The sequence below is a fragment of the Danio aesculapii genome, chromosome 13, assembly GCF_903798145.1.
Source record: "Danio aesculapii chromosome 13, fDanAes4.1, whole genome shotgun sequence".
Taxonomy (NCBI): Eukaryota; Metazoa; Chordata; class Actinopteri; order Cypriniformes; family Danionidae; genus Danio; species Danio aesculapii.
This window is the reverse complement of record NC_079447.1, coordinates 49,275,695-49,297,552: the sequence shown is the minus strand read 5'-3', so window position 1 is coordinate 49,297,552 and position 21,858 is coordinate 49,275,695. Positions and strand designations below refer to the sequence as shown.

The 21,858-nt window shown below is 37.9% G+C and overlaps 1 protein-coding gene across 1 annotated transcript in view; it reads right to left on the bottom strand.

Annotated features, from left to right (window-relative positions):
* The window catches only part of ppp2r5d (protein phosphatase 2, regulatory subunit B', delta), a 63,121-nt gene that overhangs the window by 30,645 nt on the left and 10,618 nt on the right, over nucleotides 1–21,858 (bottom strand). The window lies entirely within an intron of this gene.

The window sequence follows — 21,858 nt, the reverse complement described above, 5'->3', positions numbered from 1 at the left end:
AACCTCACAGGGAAGATTTCCAAGAGCTCTTACTGTGCTGTTTCACACACTCTGACGCACAGTTTAAACAGAGTTTCTATTTAGAAGGGTCTCTGCTCAGTCAGAGTCTCATTTACACCTTCTTCTCACCTTGACCGTGAACCTCCAGTGTCCGTCTACGTGTTTTGAACTCTTCCCCACATGAGCTTGTGGAAAATAACACTGTTCTGCCAAGGCTGCTGCAATTATAAGACCACTATGGCTGACTGGAAAACAGATAACCAAGTACTAGGGATGGGAAATATATTGAATATTCATCATAAGTGTCACAAATACTTGCCTGTCTTCTATCGTAATTAAAAATCATATAAAGCGGCTAAAATACGTATTGAACAGGTCACCTTTTTTGTCAGAAAAGATATTCGTAAAGGTGCTTCTTGACTTTTTAGATGTCAGTAACAACTGAAGCAATCCATACATGCAAATAAAAAACAAATTAGTTTAGAAAATGAGGTGTAAAAAATGAAATGACAGTGGGGCAAAAAACACATGAAGGAAGGAAGGTGTAAGAAGGCATGGAAGGCTCAGACAGCAGACTTAGTTAATTCTATATTAAACAAAAGGAATACATTATGTAAAGCATCTAATTGTTTTGCTTGCATCATCAAGTGACACTCATTCATTTTTCTTCGGCTTAGTCCCTAATTTATGAGGGGTCACCACAGCGGAACGTACCACTAACTATTCAAGCAACCCAGTACTGGGAAACACCCATATACTCTTACATTCACATACACAACGGCCAATTTTGTTTACACAATTCACCTACAATATAGTGCATTTCTTTGGACTGTGGGGGAAACCGGAGCACCCAGAGGAAACCCACGCCAACATGAGAAAATGCAAACTCCACCAAGAAATGAAAACTAGCCCTGCCGGGACTCGAACCAGCAACCTTCTTGCTGTGAAACGACAGTGCTAACCACTGAGCTGCCCCAAATCACACTTATTCCAACTCATTTATTTTTCTCCTCAGACTACAAGCAAAACATGCAAGTTCTGCATTTTAACTAAATCAACAAGCTAAAAGAAAACTCCAACCAGTGATCGTGAAATATGTGAATCAGTATATAAGCAGCATTAGATCTGACAGTGGTTTTTGTTAAACTCAACCTGCCCATACTGATGATGGGCAACGAGGAGAGGTTGGGGGATTGATCCACTTTTGAGTGGCGCTGGGGACAGCATGGAAAAGCAGTGCTAAAATCTGGGGCACAGATGACAGCTTCAATGAATCTATATTAAACAGGATCCACAGAGAGCTGCACTGCAGTAGCAGCTCTTTCAAATCTTCCACTTTCACACATAACCAATCACAAAATGATACAATGCTTCAAATGACAATGAAATAGCACTAGGGGCTTATGGCAGTATCAAACATTAACTGTTGTGATTAATTGCTGAAGCTTTTATCATGGTATACGGTATTATTCCGATATTGACCCAAATGTTTAAGTTTGCTCAAAATTCTTACTGCCAGGCCTTAAAAACACATGCAAAAAATAAACTTTATCTCGAAGGTTAAAATTTGAAACGACTCCACTATGGTGTTAACAGTAATGTCTGTCACTTATAAACAATGTGACTCTTCCAGACTCGCACATTGAGATATCGATGCTGAAATGATATATTGTGCAGCCCTAGGGAAAACCTTTTTTTTGGCTGATATACTAACATTAAATACTTTGTGAATTGCTTTGTGTATATAAATATATACAAGCAGGTTCAGAGTAAACTGAAGTTTTAACTTATTTAAATTTGCATAAGGATTAAAAAGTAATATAGGTAACACTGTACAATAAAGTCTCATTGGTTAATGTTAGTTGAAAATGAGGTACCGGATCAGATTTCAGAGGTGTCAGATCCGGATCCGGCTTGTTCCAGCACAAATTAAGCCCTGGTTAGCAGTGTTGGGCAAGTCATTTAAAAAAAGTAATAGATTACCAATTACTGACTACTATTGGAAAATTGTAATCTGATTACATTACTAATTATTTCATGTAAAAAGTAATCAGATTACTAATTACTTTACTTTGAAGTTACTTTTAAAACATAAAATATACCTATAAAAATACAAAATAAACTGCAGCTCTTTCAGTAATTTAATATTTAATGAGAAACATAGAAAGGGGTGGATCACAGCAGCTTGACATGTTCAAAAGACTTAAAGAGTACACTCAAAACTCAAAATTCTCTCAGCATTCATTTGTCCCAAACCGGTCTTTTTTTAACACAAAAGAAGAAATTTTGAAAAAAATGGATACCTGTAACCATTGATATCCATAGTATGAAAAAGCACTGCAGTATAGGTAGTATAGGTATAGGCAGAGGTAATTAGTCTACCGAAATGTGTATGTTTCATACAAAGTTTGAAGCCGACCGGTCAGTTTTTGTCACGCGACTCGTGGATTTCAACTGAGGCGCCTGGAAAATCTGAGTGTGTGTAATATTTGCTCCCAATATGCACGTGCAAGATGTGCGCCTCGAACAGAAATAACGAACTTGCGCAAACAAGGACTGCCATATTTTTGGATGCTGGTGTCTGTCTTGGCGACGAGTACCGTCATGGAATGCTTTCTGATCAAGTGTTTCAACAAGTTGCTGGTCGAGTTAAAATCATTCAAAAGTTCTTTAGAGACTGGACATAGACTGATTTCACTAACCGTAAAAACAAAAATATTGCTGTGAAATGTAAAGTAATGTCTGTATTTCCACTTAAAGAAACAACCACTCTCGACAGCAGCAGCATGTTCTCCGGCTATTTAAAAGCACATGCTCATTGCAGCGGAAAACGTGATTTAAAAGAAGCATTTTTTTTTTCTTCTAAAAACTATATTTGTAACATAAGTACCGAAATTACACTGACTTTAGTAACTGTAATCAAATTACACAAATTTAAAATGTAATTTGTTACATTACAGCGTTTCACAAAGTGTCATTAGAATACAGTAACATTACCGTGGAATGGGTTACATCCAATTCTGTTAGTTAGTGGATTGAAATATACAGTAAGGAAAAAGCCAGATTTTTGACTTCTGATCAGATTACGATTATTGTTTTAACACGAAACTAGGTATTAACCAAGTAATTAACATAACCTAACATTAATAAAAGCTTAGTTTAGTTAAATTAACTAACGGAGCCTTACTGCACAGTGTTAATGGACAATAGCCCTATAAATAGTCAAAGAACTGTCAATCAATTCATTTCAGCATGTAGTAGATCAGATCAACATGTGAAAATGTTCATGTCTGAAGTAAAAAAAAAAATTTGAAGACCTAATTAATGAACTAATTAAGTCTCTAAACATTTGGTTGTGTTATATAGCTGCAAATACAACCTGAATATCCTTAAAAGCACTCTAAGTTTAAATAATAAATAACTAATTACTGTATATTGAATATTAATAATTCTGACTTCAACTGTATGTCCTTCATCTCAATAGTGGATACAAGTATGAAACACACGTCATGTCTTTAACTCTGCAAACATAGGCGAATTCTTTTCACAATGCTTTCAGCTGGCGTAGGAGAGCAGGATTTCCAGAATAGCTGCAGGCCTTGAACCTCAACATCCTGCAGTCTGAAGTAGGAGTGTGTGACTCGGAGATCTTATGCAATGCCAGAGGAGAAGCTCTGAGAGTGATGAGAGGAGGAGGAGGAGGAGGACGGTAATGGTGGAAGTGGATGGACTGATGCCAGAAGCTTTTCTGCTGATGAATGCACAGGATGGCTCTCATATTGATCTCATCAAATCAAATATGCACTAGTATATATGCAGATAAAAGCACATAACTAGACAGTCCTGGTGTATCTCAGTGGATAAAATGGAAGACCTCTTGCTTTGCCCTAGAAAAGATCACCTATAATATTGGAATGTATTATGACTTAGGGGTGGCAAGGTGGCTCAGTGGTTAGCACTGTCACCTCACAGCAAGAAGGTCGCTGGTTTGAGTCCCAACTGAGTCAGTTGGCATTTCTGTGTGCATGTTCTCCCCGTGTTGGCGTGGGTTTCCTCCGGGTGCTCCGGTTTTCCCCACAGTCCATACACATGAGCTATAGGTGAATTGAATGAGGTAAATTGGTGTATAAGAGTGTGTGTGAATGAGAGTGTGTATGGGTGTTTCCCAGTACTGGATTGTGGCTGGAAGGGCATCCGCTGTGTAAAAAATATGGCTGAACAGTTGGCGGTTCATTCCAGCGTGGTGAGCGCTGATAAATAAGGGACTAAGCCGACAGAAAATGAATGAATGAGTATTACTACCTTTTGGAGAGTCTAAATGGTGACTCTTTTGTTAAATTGATGGACAAAGTATATAGATTAGACAAATGTTATTGCAGTATTATTTAGTATTATTGTTATTTATTGACTTTTTAGCCAAACTGAAAATGCAAACCTTTGTAAATTTGTCTGACAATGTTTAAAACAGAAAAAGCTGATCAAAAATAAAAGTCATTAAACTAAATAATATGAGTTACAAAATGTAAATGGTGTTGCTGTACAGATCAGGAAATATAAGCCTGAAACTGTTTTGTTTTTCCTACTTTGTGAGCCAATAGTTACAGGTTTTAACCATTCTTCAAAATATCTTCTTTTGTGGTTAACAGAATAAAAAAAATTAAATGGTTTAGAACCACTAGTGGGAGAGAAATAGTAAGTAAATAAAATTGTTCAGATGAACAAATCTCTTTAAAGCTGCTCTATGTAAGTTTTTGATTCATTGAACATGCTTGTTTATCTGAAAAAAACAATGCTGAAGTCAAAATGTTCTGCTTTGAAAATGTGCGTTATGTGCCGGACTTTCTGTCTTTGTTTTCGTTCATTTAACCTGCTCAATGCCAGTTTAGTCAATTATATTTCAGCACCCCCTGAGTGCCTTGGTGAAAAACAGTGTATTTCATTCAGTCAGGAAGGCTCTCAAAATGTGCGTCCGCGACTGAAAATGAGACCTCCGGTAGGCCTGTGCAACTAATCCAAAATTCGGTTTCAATTTCGGTTTCTAACGATTATGAAAAAACATTAATCGAGATAGACGATTATTCCATCATATACCGTCCCCTTTCCAGTAGTACACATTTGTTGCTCTGCAAAGCTCAGTTCCACATGAAAATGACTAAAAGAATGTACTGTAATGTAGCATAACTTTTGCATTACGGGATGCGCGTCATTCATTGATGAATACTCGGAGACGAACAGAGAACACACATCTAACGCCATCTTAATGCAAGCGCTTAAATGTTCAAATAGATGCACATTTGTGTCAGTGTGCGGTGTTTAGTGATTACTCATATTAACCCTCATTTGTGTAATAAACAAACAAGTTGAAAATAAAAAAGACATGTGAAAGAGAAACCATATCTGAACGCACTGCTCTTAAAGTGACAGCGCGCAATATTCCTGCTGCCGACTGTTTTTATCATTATTAATCAAACAACAAAAGGACAAAATCTCTCACTGCTCTTGACTCAAGGACTTTTGTAGTTACAGTTTTTTCTTACAGTGAAGATGCTTAAAGCACAGTTTGTTTCATATTTTCATTCTATTGTATTTATTTCTCTTTACTTATTTACAGGGAGGAAAATAACTGCATATATACAGTTAAAGTCAGAATTATTAGCCCTCCTGAATTATTAGCAACCCTTTTATATAGAATATGGCTTAAATCAGCCTTTAGCCTCGACAGTAAGGTACATTCCTGTTGGTCCTCAATCTGGCAACCTGCGCTTGCATTTGTTTTGATCTAGAAATCCAATAGTTACTTCAACCACTGGGTGTCAAACTCATACTGCACCTGTAAGCCTCATAAAGGCACAAATTAATAGTATTTTGTTTGTTTTGATAATTAAAAAAAAATGTGTCTAAGAATTAATTACTTAATTATTAATTTTTGGGGATTGGGGCCTAAAACTTGTATAACTGTGGGCCAGTAGAATAATCCTTAGCATTGAACCCTGAATGATGTTAAAAATTTATCCTTACTATCACAATAATTAATAACATTTTAAATATATCAAAAGCTGTCTGTAACATATTTCAAAGCATTTCTGTTTTACTATATTTGGGATAAAATAAATGCAGGCTTAGCTGACATTGTGAAATCACAATCAACAAGTAGCCTAAAACAGCTCCAGGATTCATTAGGATCTCAGATGACTCTCCTCGGGGTTGTGTTCAGGTTAAGCAATGCAAATCACTAATTAGGCATTTGCAAGAACACATCTACAAGCCATTAAGATAACTGCAAGATAAAATGCTACAGCTATTACTACAGGTAGCACCTCTGGTGAGCGTTTATATTAGATTGGTCACAGACTAGAGAGTCTGAGACTGCAGATGTGTACGAGAGCCATTTCTACTGGGGTCCGTTCTTTTCTGGATCATGTCAAAATGTCAATAATTGAGTAAAGTTTCGTTTTTCAAAACTCCATGAGGTCCGTAAGCTCAAACCTGCTCTGGATCAGACTTATTTAACATAAAAGGTATTTGATCATGTCATTTCAAGTGAAGGTGATAGTGAAAGTACAGTTGAAGTCAGAATTATTAGCCCCCCTGTATATTTTTCCCTAAAGAAGATTTTTTTTTTTAACACATTTCTAACCATAATTGTTATAATAACTCATTTCCAATAACCGATTTATCTTTGCCATGATGACAGCATAAAATATTTGACAAGATATTTTTCTATATCTTAAATAATGACATTTAAAAGCTTAACTAGGTTAAGCAACTTGTATATTTTCAATCATGCAGCATTTTAAATACAGAACTAAAAGATGAACTGTACAAAACAGAGCAGGCAAACATGTGAACAGCATAAAAATATCTGTGCCCAGGCACTGCGGCAGCCCACACAGAGCAGACACTTTAGCAGCACATGGTCAAATGTCTCACAGAGGACCTACTTGATTATCTCAAAGATGTCACAACTCCAGCAAGCCTGGAGCTGCAGAACCCGCAGGGAAACATTCACCTCTTTTTTTTGGTCTCTTATCCACATAGAAACGTAAATGACACAGAACACAGCACTGGGTCCTCTGTGATTATTGGTTGAGCCCTGCTTTCCTTGAGTGCTGCAGATGGAAAGCAGGCCTGAGCACTGGAAGGGGAGCCCCTATGAACATGGTATCGATTTCCTGTCTGTTATTAGAACTTGTGCACAGTAAAGTGATGGCATCAGAATATAAATTATTCATAATTCTGATGTTATACTATTTTGTTTGAGACATATGCTTGCAATCTGCCATTGACAACACTATTAGACCATTTTTTCACTTAAATAAATAAAACATTTATCATTATCAGATTCCCTATTGCTTTATATTCAACGTTTAACAGGCTGTAGTTGTTATACTGACACGGTTAAATGTTTATTTCACATGCACAACCCTCTGTGTTCACAATGAAAGAAAAAAAAACATCATAATCATAACTTGTCGTAATCATTTTAATAATCGTATCACATTTTAGAGTTATGATGTGCGCGCTTTCGGTTTCACTTTCATTGCCGAGTGCAGTTCAAGTCATGGCTGCCATCACTTTGAGAAAAAAAAAAACATACAAGCAAACTCATACTTCCCGCACGGCTCCCAAACGATTGCGCTGTGCAACAAACTAAATGTTATTCACAACTTTATTACCTGTTACTCAGAGCTAATGCAGGTTCTGCTCGCTAAAGTAGACATTCACAGGTGCGCACATCCTCTCTGTGGTAAACACACAGCTCACGGTCAGCTCGCGTGTGATTTCGCAGCTGCGAAGATGTCATTACATGAAGATAGACATGACATTTTTGGATTATACATTATAAATACAGTATGTGACTCGACACCATCTGGAGGTGTCCACGTTGCTGAGCATCGTATATAAAACAATGTGAAGATTTATGCGACCGCCTTTATGCTTCTCTCCTGAACTTGAAAATATGATTGGCTGAATCATAGAAATGCTAGATTAACTGTGTGTGTGTGTGTGGGGGGGGGGGGGGGGGGGTATTATAGATATATAATAATATCTACTATAATATTTCCTAATATTACCATATTTTTACTTTTGAGGAAGTCATATTTCTTTTAGTTTGTCTGCAATATGAACTGTATGCATGTTACAGTTTATTGGTACTTAATATTATATTATTATAAAACCTGTATTTCAAAACATACATACTTCTATGCATTGCACATTCATTTAGGGAGGATAAATGCAAAGGCTCGGACAGATTCCAATTAAGTGCTTTAAATCTGCACTGATTACACAAAGGTTTCTAGAATAACAGCAGTGTTTACTTGCAAGAAATAAATCTATGAATGTCATACTGATATTCATTATCTTATGTTCAGGAAATTAAAAGCTGAATCTCTGCTGTGCAGAATGTAGTCCATCATGCCAGCCGGTCAATTGAGTCACATGAAATGACAAATGACACGTCAGCGCTGTGAGCTCTGACACTGGTTACTGTGGAAAGCATTATTATAAAACCTGCAAGTGTTCGACAAAACACACCAAGTGTATGTCAAAAGTCTTTTGACAGACTCCTCGCTGGTACCCAAAGATATTCATGTTAAGATATTTGTAATTATTTGGCAATTGCTAATAATATGTTAAATAGAAGAATTATGATGACTGGCTATAATATCTTTTAACCTCAAAATGGATGGTATAATAATAAAATAAAATTAAAATCATTTATTGGAATTTTTTTTATTTAAGTATTTTTTTCTGCTATCCGGGACCCATAAACACAAGGAAACCAGCACTTAATTAAGCCTATTATTAAATCATGGATTCATTTATTAAAGCATTATTGGTCACTTCACAGTATTAATTTACAGAACGGTTTGGTTAGTATTTATTAACATGAACGAATAATGAACAGTACTTCACAGTCATAGTTAAGCATTCATTCATTCATTCTCTTTTCAGCTTAGTCCCTTTATTAATCTGGGGTCGCCACAGCTTAATGAACCGCCAACTTATCCAGCACATGTTTTACACAGCGGATGCCCTCATAGCTGCAACTAATCACTGGGAAACACATACACTAAAGACAATTTAGCATACCCAATTCACCTATACCACATGTTTTTGGACTTGTTAGGAAAACCGGAGCACCCGGAGGAAACCCACGCAAACACCGGGAGAACATGCAAACTCCACACAGAAATGCCAACTGACCCGGCCGAGGCTCAAACCAGGGACCTTCTTGCTGTAAGGCAATTGTGCTACCCACTGTGCCACCGTGCTGCCCTATAGTTCAACATTTACTAATGCATTAGTAAAATACAAATTAAAAAAAATTAAGATAAATACGGTAATAAATGTACTGTTAATGTTTTTACTAACATGGAAAAAAAAATAATACAACCTTAAAGTGTTTTACATAGTTTACAAAATTAGTTTAAAGCATTCAAAAACAATTGTATTATTTGTAACTTTGATACAACTTAATTTTATTGGATTATTTATATTATGAAGACTATACGGTCTTATTTGGCATATGATAATTAAACTTCTGTACCTGAATAGCATTAAAACCATAAAGCTCAGTTCATTTCACTTTATACTCTATTGTATTTTTGCTTATAAAATAATCGCTCCTCTAAAATCATCGCAAATCAATGACAAATTGTGAATTCTTTCCAAATTTCCAAGGGCTGTTACAGTTATTGGATGAAATTGTATTCATATCGCAATAAATAAAAGCAGAAAAACATGATCAGAATGTGCAGCCCTACACCTGACTGCATGCCCAAAATAATTAAGACATCATTATGCGGTGACATAGCCAGATATTTCATGTCATAGGCCAACATATAACAGACAAACCAGGTCACAGAGTCCAAACAACAAATAATAAAGCATAACAAATGTTTCCAGAGGCAACTTCACAGTCAGATCACAATACGACTATTGTGGAGCGGATCACAGAAAACACGCAGTGCTTTTGAAGAGCTCATGCAACACCTCAGGGCTCCCAGACAGATGATGAAAAAATAAGAGTGAGATGTGCATGGTTCTAAGGGCAAGATGATTAAAATAGTCTTTTAAAAGTGATAAGAGGTCACACAATTGCGTGCCGAGAGCATGACAAAAGCAAAAGAGCAGCTAATACTGCTAACTTCTGGGCTCCTACCCCACATGACCAAACTGATATACAGCTGAAGTCAGAATTATTAGCCCCCTATACATTTTTACTCCCCAATTTCTGTTTAACAGAAAGAAGACATTTCTAAACATAATAGTTTTATTAAGTAATTTCTAATATGACTTATTAATTATTTCTAATATTGACTTACTAATTATGATTTCTTTTATCTTTGCCATTTCTTCAAGACACTAGTATTCAGCTTAAAGTGACATTTAAAAGGCTTAACTAGGCTAATTAAGTAAGTTAGGACAATTAGGCATGTGATTTTTTGATGATGGTTTGTTCTGTAGACAATCGAAAAAAATATTGCTTAAATATTGCTTAAGGGGTGGGGGGGGGGGGGGGGTAATAATATTGACCTTAAAATGGTTTTTTAAAAAAAATGTAAAACAAATAAGACTTTCTCCAGAAGAAAATTTATTATCAGAAATACTGGTGAAAATTTTCTTGCTCCGTTAAATCCCTATTATGCATTTAAAAAGGTTGTATTTTGGGGGTCTTCAACAACAGGTTGATATGCATTCAGGGTCAAAATACACTTTCATTGTCTCTTTATATTTAATTATCCCAACGACTCCCATATGATTCTTTCAGCGATTAGTTTGTTCCCAAACCCCTTCTTAGTGCGATGCTAATCTGCGCTGATTGGTTCGATGACCCAGTCTGCTGTGATTGGTCGACTGTGTTGAGCGTGAGACAGAGAGAAATGCCCACCACAGCTCAACAATTTTGATATGTTCAGAGTGTATGTGTGAGCCCAATGCAGGAGTGCATTAAAGCAGTGCAGGTAAACACCAGCAGTCACTATAGTCTTCACCATGACACACATTAGCCGCATTTCCACTATCGGGCCAGTGCGAGCCAGGGCTTTAATCGGGCCAGGCCGGGCCAATAGCCCGGGAGCTTGAGGAATGAGGCCGAAATCATGTCGCGTTTCCACTGTCGGGCTAGTTGCTCGCAGCGCGTCACGCAAACACTGCCCCCAGAACGTCCCCCGAATCAAACGTCACACAACCCGTCACACAACCCGCCCACTTCAGCGGGAACAAAAAACTCAAATTATACCCACAAACACAACCTGGCATCACTACGAGAGCAGGAAGATGGAGAACACCGAAGCGATTGCTTTTTTACTGTTTGTGGTCTGTTGGTGTAAGGCCAGACAGCGATCCCTGGATAAGGACATTCGAGTTCGGCGGCATTTATTTTTTCTTCTTCTTAGTGAGTTGATTAAGCGCGATAGCAAAACAAATGTAAGGGAAGAAAGCATCTTGTCTCCTCTTTACCTGACAGGAAAACTCCGCCTTTGTACGTAACCCCGCCCCAAAGCCCCAGTTGGCCCTCCTTGGCCCAAGGTATTCGGCGGGCCGAAAAAGGCCGGACGCTGGCCTCAAGGAAGCCCCGCTTTGGCCCGATTACGCCCCGGAAGTGATAGTGGAAACGCGACTGGCCTTGGCTCGCCCTGGCTCGCTCGCTTTAGGCGCGATAGTGGAAACGCGGCTATTCAGTATTAATCCACACAGTGGTGAAAGCTGAACTATTTTAAAACCTGACCGCCGCACGTGTAGGAACAGCTGATGGTGGCCATAGCACCAACAGACGGCAGGCAGAGGATCGCGAGCTCACAAACAAGTTTAAATCCGTAAACAAAGCAGCTCACGCCACGTTTTTAACCTAGCTTTACACGAGAATATAAAAAGAGTTAACCAGATACAGTACAAGCCGCATGGAGCGGTTACAAGTAACAAACCACAAATACATAATTTGCAAGCTAAAGAAAACAAGGAGGCAACCATTTTAATCACACTTACTTAAACTTGTGAAATGGAGGAAGGAACTGGTCCCTGAACTGTGTACTGTAAAGTGTCTGTCAAGCTCTGACAAAGTCCCATACGTCAATAGTCTTTTCTAATCCTTCTTTCAACAAACAGCCAACGAATCCCCCGTTGTAAGCATGTAGATTGCTTGTTGTAAGCATATAGATTGTTCGCGGCATGGTGTTTTCGTTCTCAGCACTCTAGTCTAGTTGGTTTTGGTTTCCGCTGGGATCGGAAACAAGCATGCCAACATAATCATTTATCGTGTGCTTGTGTCTTACGTTCGGCTAGTGTTGGTGTTGTGTTTAGCACATGGCTCATGTTTACATGTGCCGCGTGCTGTAGTGTTGTTTCATGTGAGCACACAGTTAATGGGTTCTCTCATTGGCTGCGTGTTCAAGTACAGGGCTTGTGTTGTGTCTTTGTATCATGTGCTCTCCCGTCTATTGTCTTGCCCCACCCACTTTGTTATCCTATTATTTATCATTATGTTCACCTGCCCTATTGTCAGTTAATTAGTTTGCTTTCCCTATTTATTCTCTAAGTGTGCTCTGTCCTGTGCTGGTCCGTCATTGTTCCTATGTCAGTCAAGCCAAGTCAAGTCAGTCTTGTTATGTTGCTGTGTTTTTCCCCCATGAAATAGGTCTCAAACTGGATTCCTGAAGGGCTGCAGCTCTGCACAGTTTTGCTCCAACCCTAATCAAACACAGCTAATCCAACTAATGAAGGTGTTCAAAACTACTATGGACTATTAAGCAGGTATGAGTTGGAGGGGGTTGGAGCTATACTATGCAGAGCTGCGGCCCTCCAGGGATTGACTTTGAGACCATTGCTCCATAGGGTTGGTTTAGTTTTTTTGTTTCCTTTTTTATAATAAAATCCTTGTTTCTTTGAAAGTGGGTCCTAACCTCATCGTCATCCCCCAAACCCTGACAGAGTGCTAATAATTTTGACTTTAATATGCAAGCAACCAGCACACAGGATAGGCATCAAATCCTAAAATGCTCTCCAAGAGGACACTGAGCTGGATTCAGTGCAACAGCTTGAGTGTTTAGAGTCATAGCAGATTATTTTCACAGTGGCGCATGAGCTAAACATAACCCAGGCTAATCGTCCAAAATATGGCCCAATGACCTGCTTTTGTCAGCAGCAAACCAAATAGTGTAATTGCTGAATATTCTTTAGTAATGGTAAAACTCCCATTTCATATCTGATATTGTGAAAATATAGAGACATGTGAAAAATTAGGGTACCCTCCTGAATTTTATGATTTTCTACATTAGGACAGAATTAAAAAAAAACAATTGTATAGTCCTTGGCAGGTCTTACAATTTGGAATATAAAGCATCAGATCTCACACAGTGTCATTAATAATTTAACACAAAGAAAAGATAGAAGAGATTTAAAATAGAAAACAAGATAGAAAAGCCATGAGTGACAAACTTTCCGATGTGTGTAGATGCACTTTTAGCAGTAATGACTCCAGTGTGTCCTTTTTTGTTCTTTGTTTTGAGGGTAAAAAACTTGGAAAAGGCTGAGTGACGATGTACTGTTTTTGAACACTCCAACATCCCCGTAAGTGGGATTGTACATGTGTCATGCTGCTCACATGTACACCTAAACATGATGATGGCAGCTAAGAGAAAAGAACAGTTTCATAAACATCTGGTAAACTGCCTTCTCTACGAAAAGCTGCAGCATCACATTAGCTGTGGTTCGTTTAACAGGTTGCATTTACAGAAAAAGAAGAAAAAAAACGATCTCTGAACGCACAACACGTCCAACCTTGAGACGGATGGGCTACAGCAGCAGAAGACCACACCGAGTGCCACTCCTGTTAGCTAAGAACAGGAAACTGAGGCTACAATTTGCACAGGCTCACCAAGATTGGACAACAAAGATTGGAGAAACATTGCCTGGTCTGATGAGTCTTCATTTCTGCTGCCACATTCGGATGGTCGGGTCAGAATTTGGCATCAACAACATAAAAGCATGGATCCATCCTGCCTTATATCAAGAGTTTAGGCTGGTGGTGGTGGTGTAATGGTGTGCGGGATATTTTCTAGGCACACTTTGGGCTCATTAGTACCAATTGAGCATCGTGCCAACGCCACAGCCTACCTGAGTATTGTTGCTGACCATGTCCATCACTTTATAATCACGGTGCACCCATCTTCTGATTGCTACTTCCAGCAGGATAACGCGCCATGTTACAAAACGCGAATCATCTCAGACTGGTTGAGTTCACTGTACTCAAATGGCCTCCACAGTCACCAGAGCTCAATCTAATAGAGCACGTTTGGGATGTGGTGGAACAGGAGATTCGCATCATGGACGTGCAGCAGACAAATCTGCTGCAACTGTGGGATGCTATTATGTCATGTAAAGGGGGTCCAACCCGCTACTAGTAAGGTGTACCTAATAAAGTGGCCAGTGAGTGTATATTATGTACATATAAATCTTAACTTTGGATGCAACTGATTGCAAATAATCTTTGCCCAGCACTACTTAAAAATAAACAGAACTTTTTTTTAGGCTGGTGGTTCTCTTAACGACAACATTCCTCAGCAGTCAGAGTGATGGTTTAGTGACAGTTCTCTATGCCCCACACAATAAGCAGTCTTATTACTGCACGGACATCTGTGTGGTATACTGAGATCATCCTGCTGCAGGCAACAACTGCGTGACACACGATGTTCTCCACAAAACTGTGAAAATATACGCCAGCAGTCATTCGAAAGCCTGTTCGAAATATGTCATCTCGAAACTTACGTAATCCACTTACTTTAAAAAAAAAAAAATCAGAACAGAGCTAACCATGAATTCATCTACTTGTGCACACGGCCAAAATACATCCACAAATAAATTATGCATGCTGTCGTCTGCATTCTATCTCAACCTGTATCAGCTTTTAGTCCACTGATGTATTTATAATCAATCAGACTCTATTCATAATGAACATTACTTCAGTCTACATGCCTGTTTACTAGGGACTGTTTGTTCTGCAAGTTCTGTTTGTTAAAACCAAAAGTGTCTTACAGTGCTGTTTTTGTAATTAATGGAAAGCAAATGACATTTGTCTCCTCCACTCCTCCACATCACCAATGTGATCTGAACCGTGAGATTTGTGATCCGTTACACTACTAATATATGATTATATAACATTGTAATAATACAAATAGCCATAGACACATTAAAATACTTAAGGCTATTTAGATTTTATAATTTGATGTTAAAAAGGTAAATGTCCTATTATACATACTATTAAATGTCTTAAAGGGCACATAGTTTACCTCTTTTTTATGATTTAATATTAATATTCTGGTTCTTCTGAGTGTGCCAGTTTAGGTTCAGTTTAAAACACAATTCAGATTGTTTTATTATAATGTGTTAAAAAGTGTCATGTTGGGGGCGTGTCCACAGTATGCTGATTTATGGGTGTGTTGCTTCACATGTGGACTAGTTTCGGCTTCCCGCCCAACGTAAGGGGGCAGGGCCATGACCCGCTCTGTGTTTGCAACACAGACAGGCAGATTGAAAGGAGGAGGAGAGGATCAGCATTCAGTCGTACATGTACGACTCTGACACAGACCAAGCAGAGAGTACAAAATAATTTGTGTCTTTGTACAGTTTTACAGCCAACTGTGTGCTAGTTTCAAGTGCCGAGCTTGTACACAGAAACGAATAACCACGCACACTGAATTAACTTTGACTGAGGCACCGGATGCCCCGCTCGAAGCCGCGACACGGCACACCAGACACTCTCTGTAGCGTGGCAGATACATGAAGTGTCCCGAATCGTCGCGCCACGCATTTTTGAATTCTAAACATAGGTTTGTGCAGCGGTCCGCGGCGCCCAGCCGTCGATTTGAGTGTACCCTGATAGAAACCTGTTTAGAATTCTAAAACGCATGCTAGTTAAGATCACAGGGAGCTTCTGTGATCGCGAGAAATGCAAACGGCTGAAGTATAAGGTAGACTCAATGAGAAGTACACGTTTGCAAACCTACCTAAAGATACAACCAATAATTCTGATTAGAGCGATAATGTGGAGAATATTGATCTTGTGTTGAGCCCAATGAGCCTTGCATCTAAAAATAGAGCTAGCGTGTTCCTTTAGTGATATCGCTTCGACTCACGCTGAAAATGGCGGACGTGAATCAACAAACTGAGGATATGATGACGCGCCTGTCAATCAATATTGGTGGGCACTGGGTGTGTTTATATCACCCCAATATGACGGTCTATACACCATACATGCACATATGTCTGTCCAAACAGCTTGAAAAGTAGATTTTTTACCATAGGTGCCCTTTAAGTAAACATTCAATTATAAACTTCATTGGTAAGATAGAAAGCAAATATCATTGTAAAATGGCTTTAATGTTATTTGTGAATTTGTAAATATATATTGCAATGCCAAAAACAATTGAGATCACCTCAAAGTATTGCATTAAAATCAATATACTGATTATTGTGACAGGCCTACGGACACCCTGTTGTAGCATCAAAATTGGTATGGTTTAATTAAACTTGCCAAATCTTCAAATTTCACTGGTGCTATCCAAACTGGTAAAATCAAACGACAGTCTGTTTGATTATGGCTTCTTCATATTCAAATAAATGTATTAAAAGGTCAAACATACAAAGAATGAAAATAATAATGCAACACACACAGGGTGATAATAAAAAGAAACAAAGGAATGAAGTCATCAAAAATTCATCAAATTTTTCAATGATGGCTGATAATATTGTACAATTGCTCGCTTCAGTCGAATTCCTAGACGAACATAGAGCTAGTTTGACTTCGGTTTCACACAAAGACAGGAAAAGGGAGATCTCCGTGCTTCCTCTGTTTGTTTGCCATGTGGACATCCAGAGACAGTGCCAGACCACTAGAAGTAACGTTGCCTGGGCCAGAAACAAACACACAGACACATTGTTCTGGTGCATGCATCTGTTTGGCACCCCTCACAGAAAGGTGAATACAGTAAATGGCCAACATCATGACGCATTATGTAAGCTAGAGTATTTTAAGATACAGTTATAGTCAGTAGAGAGCGTTGTTGAGGGTACAACTTAAACAAAACAATCACTGCAGTAATTGCTTTCTCCACAAAGGAAGACATTTTAAAGTAAATTGGTGTTATACATTAGAGCAGGGTTTCTGCAGGTTTCACCAAAGTCAAATTGAACACTTTAAGAGTTTTTTGGGACCATGAAGAATTTCAGACTCGTATAGGGCTACATGCTAAGGATTTTTTTAATGGACAGCAGAAAACGAATTCTTATTAGTTATTTCTTAGCCACATTTTAAATAATATGTCAAACCAAGCAGACCCTACTTGTATACATACATCTTTTATGTATTGATAAAATTTAAAAATAAATGTATGAGCAACAGACTGTTATAGTATTAGTTATAAATATAGTTTTGTTAAAAGTTTTATTGCGATGTACACTGCCTGACCAAAGTCTTGTCGTCAATCCCAGTTGTAAGATCACCAAATAATAACTCTAGTTGACCATTTGGATCGATCAGGTCGATTTTTCTGATGAACCATCTGTTGATCTGCATCCCAATCATCACAAATACTGCAGAAGACCTACTGGAACCAGCATGGACCCAAAGATTCTCATAGAAAATCAGTCAAGTTTGGTGAAGGAAAAATCATGGTTTGGAGTTACATTCAGTATGGGGCGTGCAAGAAATCTGCAAAGTGGATGGCAACATCAACAGCCTGAGGTATCAAGACATTTGTGCGGCCCATTACATTACAAACCACAGGAGAGGGCAAGTTCTTTAGCAGGATAGCGCTCCTTCTCATACTTCAGCCTCCACATCAAAGTTCCTGAAAGCAGAGAAGATCAAGGTGCTCCGGGAATGGCCAGCCCAGTCACCAGACATGAACGTTATTGAACATGTCTGGGGTAAGATGAAGGAGGAGGCATTGAAGATGAATCCAAAGAATCTTGATGAACTCTGGGAGTCCTGCAAGAACGCTTTCTTTGCCATTCCCGATGACTTTATTAATAAGTGATTTGAGTCATTGCAGAGATGTCTGGATGCAGTCCTCCAAGCTCATGTGAGTCATGCACAATATTCATTCTTTTTCCACTGCAGCATGACTTTCTAATTTATACTAAACATTATTTCTGTTATTATTTCTGAGACTTTTGTCTAAGCAAAGTCAGACCTTACTGTCCTAATTAAATCATTAAAAATCAAGGCATGATCATATTTTATTTTGGTAAAATAAGTGTAATCTAGAGGCCTTTGCCTATCATATGAGCCACTTCTGATACCAAATAAATCAACTAGAAGTCAACCTATTATTTGCTGTTCCCAAAACTTGGATAGGCGAAGAGACTTTTGTCAGGTAGTGTATTGTTGGTAACTAGATGTGTGTTGGATCGACTGGGTAGCTTTACATAAATGAAAATTAAGATCCATTTAAAATGATACAAGACAATATTTTAGTAAATTTAAGACTTTTTTAGCCATTTGAGAAACAGTCCATGTCTCCTTAACCAAACCCACCTGATTCAGATCATCAGCTCATTAGCAGAGACTGAAAGACCTGTAATGGGTGTGGCAGAAAGGAAACAGTGCGGTGTTGGTGGTCCTTCAGGAACATGATTAAGAAACACTACTAAATCACTAAATCTAAGATCTGAGCCCTCCATTCCAAAACATTAGAAAATAAAGTGATTTTAAATACATTATATTTGTTCTGTCTAGTCAGACCACCTGACATGATTACTTTCAAGGGTAAACAGGAATTAATATAATAAAAACAAAACATTAACCAATGACAGTGCTTATTTAATTAAATCACGCTCACACACTTTCTAAGTATAATCCCCATCAGTTTCTTAGAAATGAGCAAGCTTGATTAGGTTGGAGATTAGACAGTAACTCTCTAAAATGTGAGCGGTGACAAGGTTTCACTGTCCTACTTAGTGCAGACACTTGCACTGCTGATCCAATTACCGTCTATGAGTTGTCATGTGCTCAAACTCCCTGCGTGGCCAGACAGTACAGGCTCTCCCTGACTGAGAAACACCACCAACAGGAGAACAAAACAGAGAGATTAACCCCTAGACTGTCACCCTCACTTTTTGAACAGACACAAAAAAAGACATGATCAACTTGAATGAATGAATGCCAATCTTGAATGCTTTGGTTATTAGATTTAACCTTGGTCTCATTTTAAACACAACAGATGTCTGATTGAACTTGAAGTGAATAAAGTTAAATAAAAACAAAGATAACAAAATCCATGTACATTTATCTTTATGAAAATAATAAAACAATAAATGTAGATCAAAGTGTGTATTTTACAAAAGCTGTTTTAGCCTAAAATTGACAGAAAAATTAAAGCTAAATATCTGAACTAGTTATATTCCAAATATTAAATTGATATCTCAAAAAAAAAGCTTTCACTAAGATTTTGTTTGGCCGCAGTACCAAACATGACCACCTGAAGACTTCCAGTTTGTATTGGTGACCATGCAAGGGCGCCACCTATGTTTTGAAGCATATGGACTGTATCATTTCATACTTTTAGCAATATTTGTAAACATAAAAATTCTATAGAAGTATGTGAAGTATGGTGTTAGTTGATTTTAATTTAGCCTCTAAAAAAACATTTAAAAACATTTAATGTGGATTGCTGTAGCAAAGTAATGCTTTAAGAGCGAGTATCCTTATTGCAAATGAATAAACAACAGAATAAAAAAAGAAAATCAGTCATTTTATTAGAAAATTGGACATTTTAAGCTTTAAAATTATATATATATATATATATATATATATATATATATATATATATATATATATATATATATATATATATATATATAGTTTGTCATGATTGCTTTGTTTAGACTATAGTATTATGGTTTAATAATGTACAGTGGTCCTTCGTTATTCGCAGGAGTTATGTTCTAAAAAAATCCGCAATAGGTGAAATCTGCAAAGTAGTTTTATTTTTTACTATTATTCTAGATGTTTTAAGGCTGTAAAACCTCTCACTACACACTTTATACACTTTTCTCAGACAGGCATTAACATTTTCAAACTTTTCTCTCTAGTATAACACTCAAAGTTTACATTTTCGTAGAAAATAAGTCCAGTATTACAGAATGAAGCCAAAGCTTAAAACCTGTTGTCAAACACTCATCGCAAAAGGCTCATAAAACTTTTTAGCTTTTGTGCGGATAAATGTTGGCATCCAGCGTAATGCTTTTTCCTGCAGTCACTGATCCACAAAACTAAAGCACACCGGATGTGCTCCCCACATGACAGTTGGAAGTAACACACACCCGACGCGCACATTCGCAGGTTATTTAAAATTAAATTATTCAGATGGCGCTCTGTGGCGCGGCTCAAATATAAAGTGTCCGGAGTCGTAACTGGGCACCGAAGACAGCTGCTGACTTGTAGCGCTGGTGCAAATACCCTGATAGAAACCTATGTTTACAATTTTAAAATGGGGGTTGCGCACCAAACGCACCATGCTTTACGATGATCTTGCTGCAGACAGTTACAACCCGTTTTGCATCCTTATAGGAACACTGCTAGCGATCGAAGATTTATGTTAACTTGGGAAGCTGGCAACGCATTCTGTACTGTACAGGACACACGGAGAAGATTGGTTGACAATGTTCTCCAGCCAATCGGGTTGTAGAACACAAAGTGCTGTAAAAAAAATAAAAATAAAAATAAAAATACATAAAAAAAAATAATAAAATCTGCAAAACTGTGAGGCCGCGAAAGGTGAACTGCGTTATAACGGTAGACTACTGTATAATGTAAATGGTAGTCCAATAGATTGAAAGGTGACAATAAATGGTTTAATCTTTTACTCTTTCAACAAAAAAAAGCAGTAAAAGATGTATTCAGCACTCTGACGGCCCATTAACACGGGGCGTCAGCATCAACGCTTCCCATTCACTTTGAATGGGTGTCGTCAGGTGATGCCGAACTGCATTGTGGATCCGTCTGCGCTGCTTCAGTGGCGTTGCTCACTGCAGAAGTTGGGAACTTCTATACTTTAAGCGCCAACAGACGCGTCTGCCAATCAGATTTCTTTACGCAAATACACCAGCTCAGTCACTAGTCGATTGCGGACTAATTTGATTGGCTGACGCTGCTGTAACAATCCCGTCAGATCCCGTTCAGACACGCCCTCTGTCAAGCGTTGACGCTGAAGCCCGGTGGTTATCAGGCGTTAAACCTTTCCATTGATATATAGTTTGTCATGATTAGATTAGAATTTAATTGCAAAATAGTGATGAAAACATAAGCATGACAGTTAAAGGGTTAAGAAAGATGATGCAAAGAAAACACTAGGCCTTTCACGATATCCATTTTTTTGTCATACAATCTATTGCACAAAAATATATAGCGATAAACAATATTGTCCTTTTGAAACCATTTTATCCCACTGATTATATAAGGCCAGAATGACAATACTATCATCACAATGCAAGGACACTCTTCCAGAGAACACATAATATTTTATTCTTAAGACTATTTCATCTAATTATAGTCAATTTAACAATGTAATAATCAGGCATTGGAATCAGATTGTGAAAACGCATATCCTAAATAAATTTTAATAAATGTTACCAAAAACATAGCAAGGTAAAAAGTAACAGAGGCTATGATACCTGCTACCAGATCTATTTTCACCTCCACTAGAGATAGAGATGTAACACAATCAGCTAAAATTATGCTATAATTGGTTTTTATATATGTGCGATATATATTGCATCACTAAAAATTATTGAGGTCGTGTCCATGTGTTGTGCAATAAGTCGATATATTGATTATTGTAACAGGCCTAGAAA